The sequence below is a fragment of the Ursus americanus genome, chromosome 5, assembly GCF_024610735.1.
Source record: "Ursus americanus isolate L20-20 chromosome 5, mUrsAme1.1.p, whole genome shotgun sequence".
In the NCBI taxonomy this organism is placed as follows: domain Eukaryota; kingdom Metazoa; phylum Chordata; class Mammalia; order Carnivora; family Ursidae; genus Ursus; species Ursus americanus.
The window spans coordinates 80,471,773-80,479,375 of record NC_142131.1 but is presented as its reverse complement, the minus strand read 5'-3'; positions in this window follow the sequence as shown (position 1 = coordinate 80,479,375).

Genomic DNA, 7,603 nt, shown 5'->3' with positions numbered 1-7,603 from the left:
GCTTTCAAGAAATTGCTGTGGCCAATGAAGAAGAGGTTACTATCTATGTTCTCCTCTAGGATTTTGATGGACTCCTGTTGCACAATGAGATCTTTCATTCATTTTGATTTTATCTTTGTTTATGCTGTAAGAGAATGGTCTAGTTTCATTCTTCTACATGTAGCTGTCCAGTTTTCCCAATACCATTTATTGAAGAGACTGTCTTTGTTTCCATTGGATATTCTTTCCAGCTTTGTAGAAGATTACTTGACCATAGATTTGAAGGTCCATTCCTGGGTATTCGATTCTGTTCCTTTGATCTATGTGTCTGTTTTTGTGCCAATACCATGCTGCCTTGATGCTCACAACTTGAAGTCAGGTATTGTGATGCCTGCAGCTTTGGATTCTTTTAAACATTCCCCTGGAAATTCAGGGTATTTTCTGGTTCCATACAAATCTTAGGATTGTCTGTTCCAGTCTGTGAAAAATATTGATGGTATTTTGATAGGGATTGCATTGAACGTGCAGATTGCTCTGGACAGCATACACATTTTCAAAAAGTTTATTTCTCTAATCCATGAGCATGGAATATTTTTCCATCTTTTTGTGTCTTCCTCAAATTCCTTCATAAGTGTTCCATAGTTTCTAGAGTACAGACCCTTTACATCATTGGTTAGGTTTATTCCTAAGTATCTTATGGATTTTTGGTGCTATTCTAAACGGGATTGATTCCTTAATTTCTCTTTCTTCGGTTACATAGTTAGCGTATAGAAATGAAACCGATTTCTGTGCATTGATTTTGTACCTGCCATGTTGCTGAATTGCTGTAGGAGTTCTCCCAATTTGGGGGTTTTCCACAGACAGTATTATGTCATCTGGAAGAGAGAGAGTTTAAGTACTTCTTTGCCAATTTGAATATTTTTAAATATTTGTTGTCTGATTGATGAGGCTAGGATTTCTAGTAATATCTTGAATAATAACAGTGAGAGTGGGAATCCATGTGTGTTCCTGACCTTAAGGTAAAAGCTCTCAGTTTTTCCCCATTGAGAATGATATTTGATGTGAGCTTTCCATATATGGCTTTTATGATAGTGGGGTATGTTCCCTACACTGTGGAAAGTTTAATCAAGAAAGGATGCTGTGTTTTGTCAGATGCTTTTTTGCATCAATAGAGAGGATCATATGGTTATTCTCTTTTCTTTGGTTAATGTGATCTATCACACTGATTGATTTGTGATTATTGAATGACCTTGCAGCCCAGGAATAAATCCCACTTTGTCATGGTGAATAATCCTTTTATTCTACTGTTGGGACATTGGTAAGTAACTTGGTGAGTATTTTGGCATTCATATTCATCAGGGATATTGGTCTGTAATTCTCCTTTTTGATGAGGTCTTTATCTGGTTTTGGAATCAAGCTATGCTGTCCTCATAGAACAAGTTTGGAAGTTTTCTTTCCATTCCTGTTTTTGGAAACAGATTCAGTAGAATAGTTATGATTTCTTCTTTAAATGTTTGGTAGAATCCCCTGGGAAGCCAACTGGCCTAGGACTCTTGTTTGTTGGGAGGTTCTTGATGACTGTTTCAATTCCCATGATGGTTATTGATCTGTTCAGATTGTTTATTTCTTCCTATTTCAGGGTTGATAGTTTGTAATTTTCCAGGAATGCACCCATCTCTTCCAGATAGCTTAATTTTTGACATATACTTGCTTGTAATAATTTCTAATAGTTGTTTCTGTTTCATTGGTCTTAGTCGTGATCTCACCCCTTTCATTCTGGATTTTATTGATTTTGGTCCTTCCATTTTCTCTTGGAAAAGTCTGGCCAGATGTTAACTGATCTTATTAATTCTTACAAAGAATGAACTTCTAGTTTCATTGATCTGTTCTACTGTTTTTCTGGTTTCTATTTCAATGATTTCTGCTCTAATCTTTATGATTTCTCTTCTCTTGTTCGGCTTAGGTCTTATTTGCTGTTCTTTCTCCAGGGTTTTCTAATTTCTTGATAGTGCCTTAGATGACTACGTACTTTTATCATAGGACTGCCTTTGCAGTATCCCATAGGTTTTAGACCTATGTGTTTTTATTCTCAATATATTCAATGAATTGTTTAAGTTCTTCATTAACATCCTGGTTGACCCTATAATTCTTTAGCAGGATGCTCTTTAACTTCAAAGTGTTTGAGTTTATCCAAATTTCTTCTTGTGGCTGAGTTCCAGTTTCAAAGCACTGTGGCCTGAGAAATATGCATGGGATAATCTGAATCTTTTGGTATAGGTTAAGATCTGATTTGTGACCCAGTATGTGATCTATTCTGGAGAACATTCCATGTGCACTTGAGAAGAATGTGTAGTCTATTGTTTTAGGATGGAATGCTCTGTATATTTCTACAAAGTCCATCTGGTCCGATGTGTATTTCAAAGCTTTTTGTTTTTTGTCAATCTTCTGCTTAGATGATCTGTCTATTGCTGTGAGTGGTGTGTTAGAGTTTCCTACTATTATCGTATTATTATCCATGTGTTTCTTTATTTTGGTTATTAATTGCTGTATATAATGGGCTGCTCCCATGTTGGGGGCATAGATATTTACAATTGCTAGATCTTCTTGTTGGAGAGAACCTATAAGTATAATCTAGAGTGTCCTTCTACATCTCTTACTATGGTCTATGGTTTGAAATCTAATTTGCCAAATATAAGGATCGCTACTCCGGTTTTCTTTTGAGATCCATTACCGTGGTAAATGGTTCTCCATCCCCTCATTTTCCATCTGGAGGTGTCTTTAGGTTCAAAATGAGTCTCTTGTAGACAGCATATGGATAAGTCCTGCTTTTTTATCCATTCTAAAATCGAGTGTCTTTTCATGGGAACATTCAGCCCATCTACAAGTAGAGTAACTATTGAAAGATATAAATTTGGTGCCACTGTATTGCCTGTAAAGTCCCTGTTTCTCTACATTTTCTTTTTTTCTTTCTGGCCTCTGTGACTCTTGGGTTCTCTCTTCAACTGCAGAATCCCTTTTAATAATTCTTGTAGGGCTGACTTGGTGGTCACATATTCTTCAATTTCTGTCTGTCCTGAAAGCTCTTTATCTCTCCACCTGTCCTCAATAACTTCTTACTGGATAAAGTATTCTTGGCTGCATGTTCTTTTCATTTAGGGCCCTGAATATGTCTTGCCAGCCCTTTCTGGCTTACTAGACTCTGTGGACAGATGTGATTTATTTTGATGTTCATTCCTCCATATGTAAAGAACCTCATCTCCCTAGCTACTCTCAGGATAGTTTCTTTGGCTGTAAAATTTGCAGGCTTCACTATTATATGTCAGGCTGTTGGTCTATTTTTTGGGGGGGGGGCAGAAGGGTCCTCTCTGCCTCTTGGACTCAAATGCTTATTTTCTTCCCCAGATTAGGGAAGTTCTCAGCTCTGACTTGCTCAAAGACACCTTCTCTCTCTGTCTCTCTCTCTGTCTCTCTCCAACCCCTCAGGGATCCCAATAATTCTTATATGGGAAGGTTTCATGGAATCATTAATCTTTCCAATCCTTTTCTCATGTGCTACTAGCAGCCTACCTCTCTTTTCCTCAACTTCCTTTCATTCCATCAGCTTATCTTCTATATCATTGATTTTCTCATCTGCCTCATTTACCCTGGCTGTTAGAGAATCCCATTTAGACTTCATTTCATTCATAGCATTTTTTTTTTAGTTTGGACTGTTTAGATCATATCTGCTTTTAGAGATTCTATAATGTCACTAATGCTTTTTCAACCCTAGCTATTGTCTTTATGTTTGTTATCCCAAGTTCTATCTCTGACATCTTGCTTATATCCATATCCATTAGTTCAGTGGCAGAGGATATTGTCTCTCTTTGTTTTCCTCATTAAGAGTCCTCCTCCTAGTCATTCTGTTGGGGGATGGTTAGTGATTGAGCAGAGTCCAAAATATCAACTATGATTCAAGCAAGGTGCACCTTAGCAAAATCTGGCCTTTTTGAAAGCCACCACAGAAAAACAAAGCCAAAATAAAACACAATAATAAAGTTTAAAAAACTTAAAATTCAAGTAAAAAAGAGGGTAAGTGTAAGGGGGCTTTATTCTCTAAGTGTAGTGTTTCAGTTGTTCCTGGGTGTATTTTGGTCTGTGTGTTAGAGGACAATACACCCAAAAATTACAAGTGTATTTTGGTCTGTGTGTTAGAGGACAATACATCCAAAAATTACAAGAAAAGTAAAACTCGTGTGTGTGTGTGTGTGTGTGTGTATACATATATATATATATATATATATATATTCACACACTGGTATAGATATATACACACAAAGAAAATTGAATAGAGTGAAAAAAGTCTCAAATAAATAACATATCTATAATATATAGTTGTGAAAATACAAGTAAAAAGTGACTATGAAATATAAGTTGATATAATAAACATCTAGTAGAAATAAGAAGAAAGTAAAAAGAAAAAAAACAGAAAAAGCATAAAAAACGAAATGAAAGGAATGGAGAATTTTATCTGAAAAATAAATAATCATAAGTCCACTCCTGAACCTCAATATACAATTTTCCCTGGTATCGGGATTTTACAATCTTATAGGATCCATATGATTGTCGTCCACCTGTTCTTACCACCTGTCTTCTTGGGGTGTGGGCTACTGAGCTGTTTCTCAGGTAACCCTGCCTGTGCAGAGTTGCCCCACCCCATGTCAGAGGATTGGGCTCAGTGAAACTGTTCCTCTGTGTGGTTTTTGTTCCCTGAGGGCTTCCCATACCTCCTCAGAGGATCAGAAAAAAAAGGCCTTGACCAAAACTCTGGCCCAGAGCAGAAAATTCACAATCTGTCCTCTTTAATAAAGTGTCTTCTCTATCTATGAAAAAGTGTCTTCTCTATCTATGCACCATGGAAAACCACAGCCTTCCCTGGTATGCGTTCACAGAAACTTTCTCAGAGGTATTGGGAGTGCCACTGCCCTTTGTGATTCTAAGAACTCAAGCAGCCACTTGCTTGCGCAGACACCTGAAGGTCCTGGATCTTTTGGGTGCTGCTCTAAAGTCCTTTCCAAGCCGCTACTGCTCTGCAAGTTTTTGCCTGGTCTCAGGTGCAGGTTTCAGATTTTTTTCAGGTTGTCCAACAAAAGAGTGATCATTGACCACTCCAGCTCATGGTTTCGGCGGTTGGAGCTGAAAGTCCCTTCGTGGGCTTGCTGACCATAACCTGTTTCCTGGTTCCACTGCTCAGGAAATTTACTACTTCAACAATCCCCTTTTTGCTCTGCTGTTCCTTATATCCTGAGACCCCAATGCCTTACCTAGATTTCTGCCTTTTCATTTCAGGAGCCCCTTTCAGAGAGGGATGTCTCTCACTAGAGCAGATTTCTAAGGGTTCCAAGTTTGTGCTCCAGTGTTATATCACTTTCCAGGAGCCAGCTTATGGAGGTTTCCTTCCCCTTCTGTCTATCCTCCAATATCTCCCTGCTGATCCATGACTCCCCATGTCCAATCTTGCAATAAGCAGTCGCTTTTCTGCTTGTAGAGATCCAGATATATATTCATTCCTCTCAGGCTGATTTTGTTGGTGTTCAAAATGGTTTGATAGATATCCAGCTAAATTCAGGGGAACAGTTGAAATGGGGTTTCCTACTCCTCCACCATCTTGCCTTCTCCTCTTATTTATTTCATTTAAATTCAATTAGTGGACATATATTACATCAGTAGTTTTCGATGTAGAGCTCAATGATTCATTAGTTGAGTATAACACCCAGCGACCAGGTGTTAGTTTCTGTTTGTCCTGGAAACTCTTTATCTTCCCTTCCATTCTGAATGACAGCCTTGCTGGATAAAGTATTCTTCGCTGCATGGTTTTCTAATGGAGTACTCTGAATATATCATGCCAGCCCTTTCTGGCCTCCCAGGTCTCTGTGGATAGGTGTTCTACCAGTCTAACATTCCCACATTTGTTAGTTAAGGACTTCTTGTCTTCAAGCTGCTTTCAGGATTTTCTCTTTCTCTCTGAAATGTGCAAGCTTCACTATTATATGTTGGGGTGTTGATGTATTTTTATAGATTTTGAGGGGGGTTCTCCTTACCCCCTGGACTTGAATGCCTGTTTACTTACCCAGATTAGGAAAGTTCTCAGCTATGATTTGCTCAAATATACCTTCTGTCTCTCTCTGTCTCTCTTCTTCCTCTCAGACCCCAATTATTCTAATATTGTTTTGTTTTATGGTATCACTGATTTCTTGAAGCCTCCCCTCATGAGCCAGTTGTTGTTTTCCTCTCCTTTCCTCAGATTCCTTACTTTCTATCATGTCTGCTATGTCACTGACTCTCCCTTGTGCCTCAGGTACCCTAGCTGTAGGAACCTCTACTGTTGATTGCATCTCTGCAATACCCTTTTTTATTTCAACCTGATTCAATCTTAGTTATTTTATTTCTCCAGAAAGGGATCCTCTGTGTTTTTTTCAAGCCCATCTAGTAACTTTATAATCATTATTCTGAATTCTAGATCCAGCATTGCACCAATATCCATGTTTATGAAGACTCTGGCAGCAAGTACTGCCCCTTGTTCTCTTTTCTGGGAATTTTTCCTTCTGGTCATTTTGTCCGGGGAAGAACAGATGAACAAGAGAACAACAACAACAACAACAACAACAACAAAATACATAAACCAAAAAGGAAAAAAAAAAGGTCAAAAAAGAATAAAATAAAACAGGTAGACTGGGGGGATGGGAAGATGGCAGAGGATTAGGGGACCCCTTTTTCAGCCGGTCCCCTGAGTCGAGTTGGATAGGTACCAGACCAGCCTGAACATCCACGGAATCAGCCTGAGACACAGGAAGATACATCTGGATCTCTACATATGAAAATCTCCAGCGCTGAGTATTGAGGTACAAAGTGGGGAGCCATGAAACCGCGCACAGATATTGGAAGATAAACGGAAGGGGGAGGGAGCTGCTGCGTTCGGGCACCAGGAAGCAGTAGCCACCTGCACGGGGGAGCGGGCGAACTTGCGGACTGGCACCCACGAGAGAACAGACTATGACCGTGAGCAGGGAGCATGCACCACCAGACTTTTCACGGAGCCCCGTGTGCTCACTGGAACCAGACTGAGACCGGGAGCTCCTGGAGCATGCAGGGGGCATCTGGCAGCTGACTGTGTTAGAAACACAAAGGACAGAGAGAGACAAGCCCTGGAAATGAGGGCTGGGACGCCGGGTGTGGGGCGCACATCCCAGGACGCTGCAGGGTTGAGCAGCACCAACAGAAACAGAGTTAAAGTGGCCAGATCATCAGTGGAGAACGGTCAGCAATCCCCTCTGTTCTGTGACAGAGGCTGAGATTCAGCCACTGCTGCTCTGTCTCTCAGAAGAGGCACAGCAAACAGCCAGGGAAAGCCACCAGAGAACAAAGGCCTGGAAAGACCAGCTCACAGGGTGCCCATCCCCAACCCCCCTCACAAGGGACAGGGAGACTCTACCCAAACAGGGTTGCCTGAGTATCAGCGTGGTTGACCCCTCCCCCAGAAGGCAGGCTGAAAAATCAAGAAGCCCACATCCCTAAGATCCCTATAAAACAAGGGAGCATGGCCTGGGTCCTGATCAATAATTTGGGCTCTGGACAACCCCGCAACTTC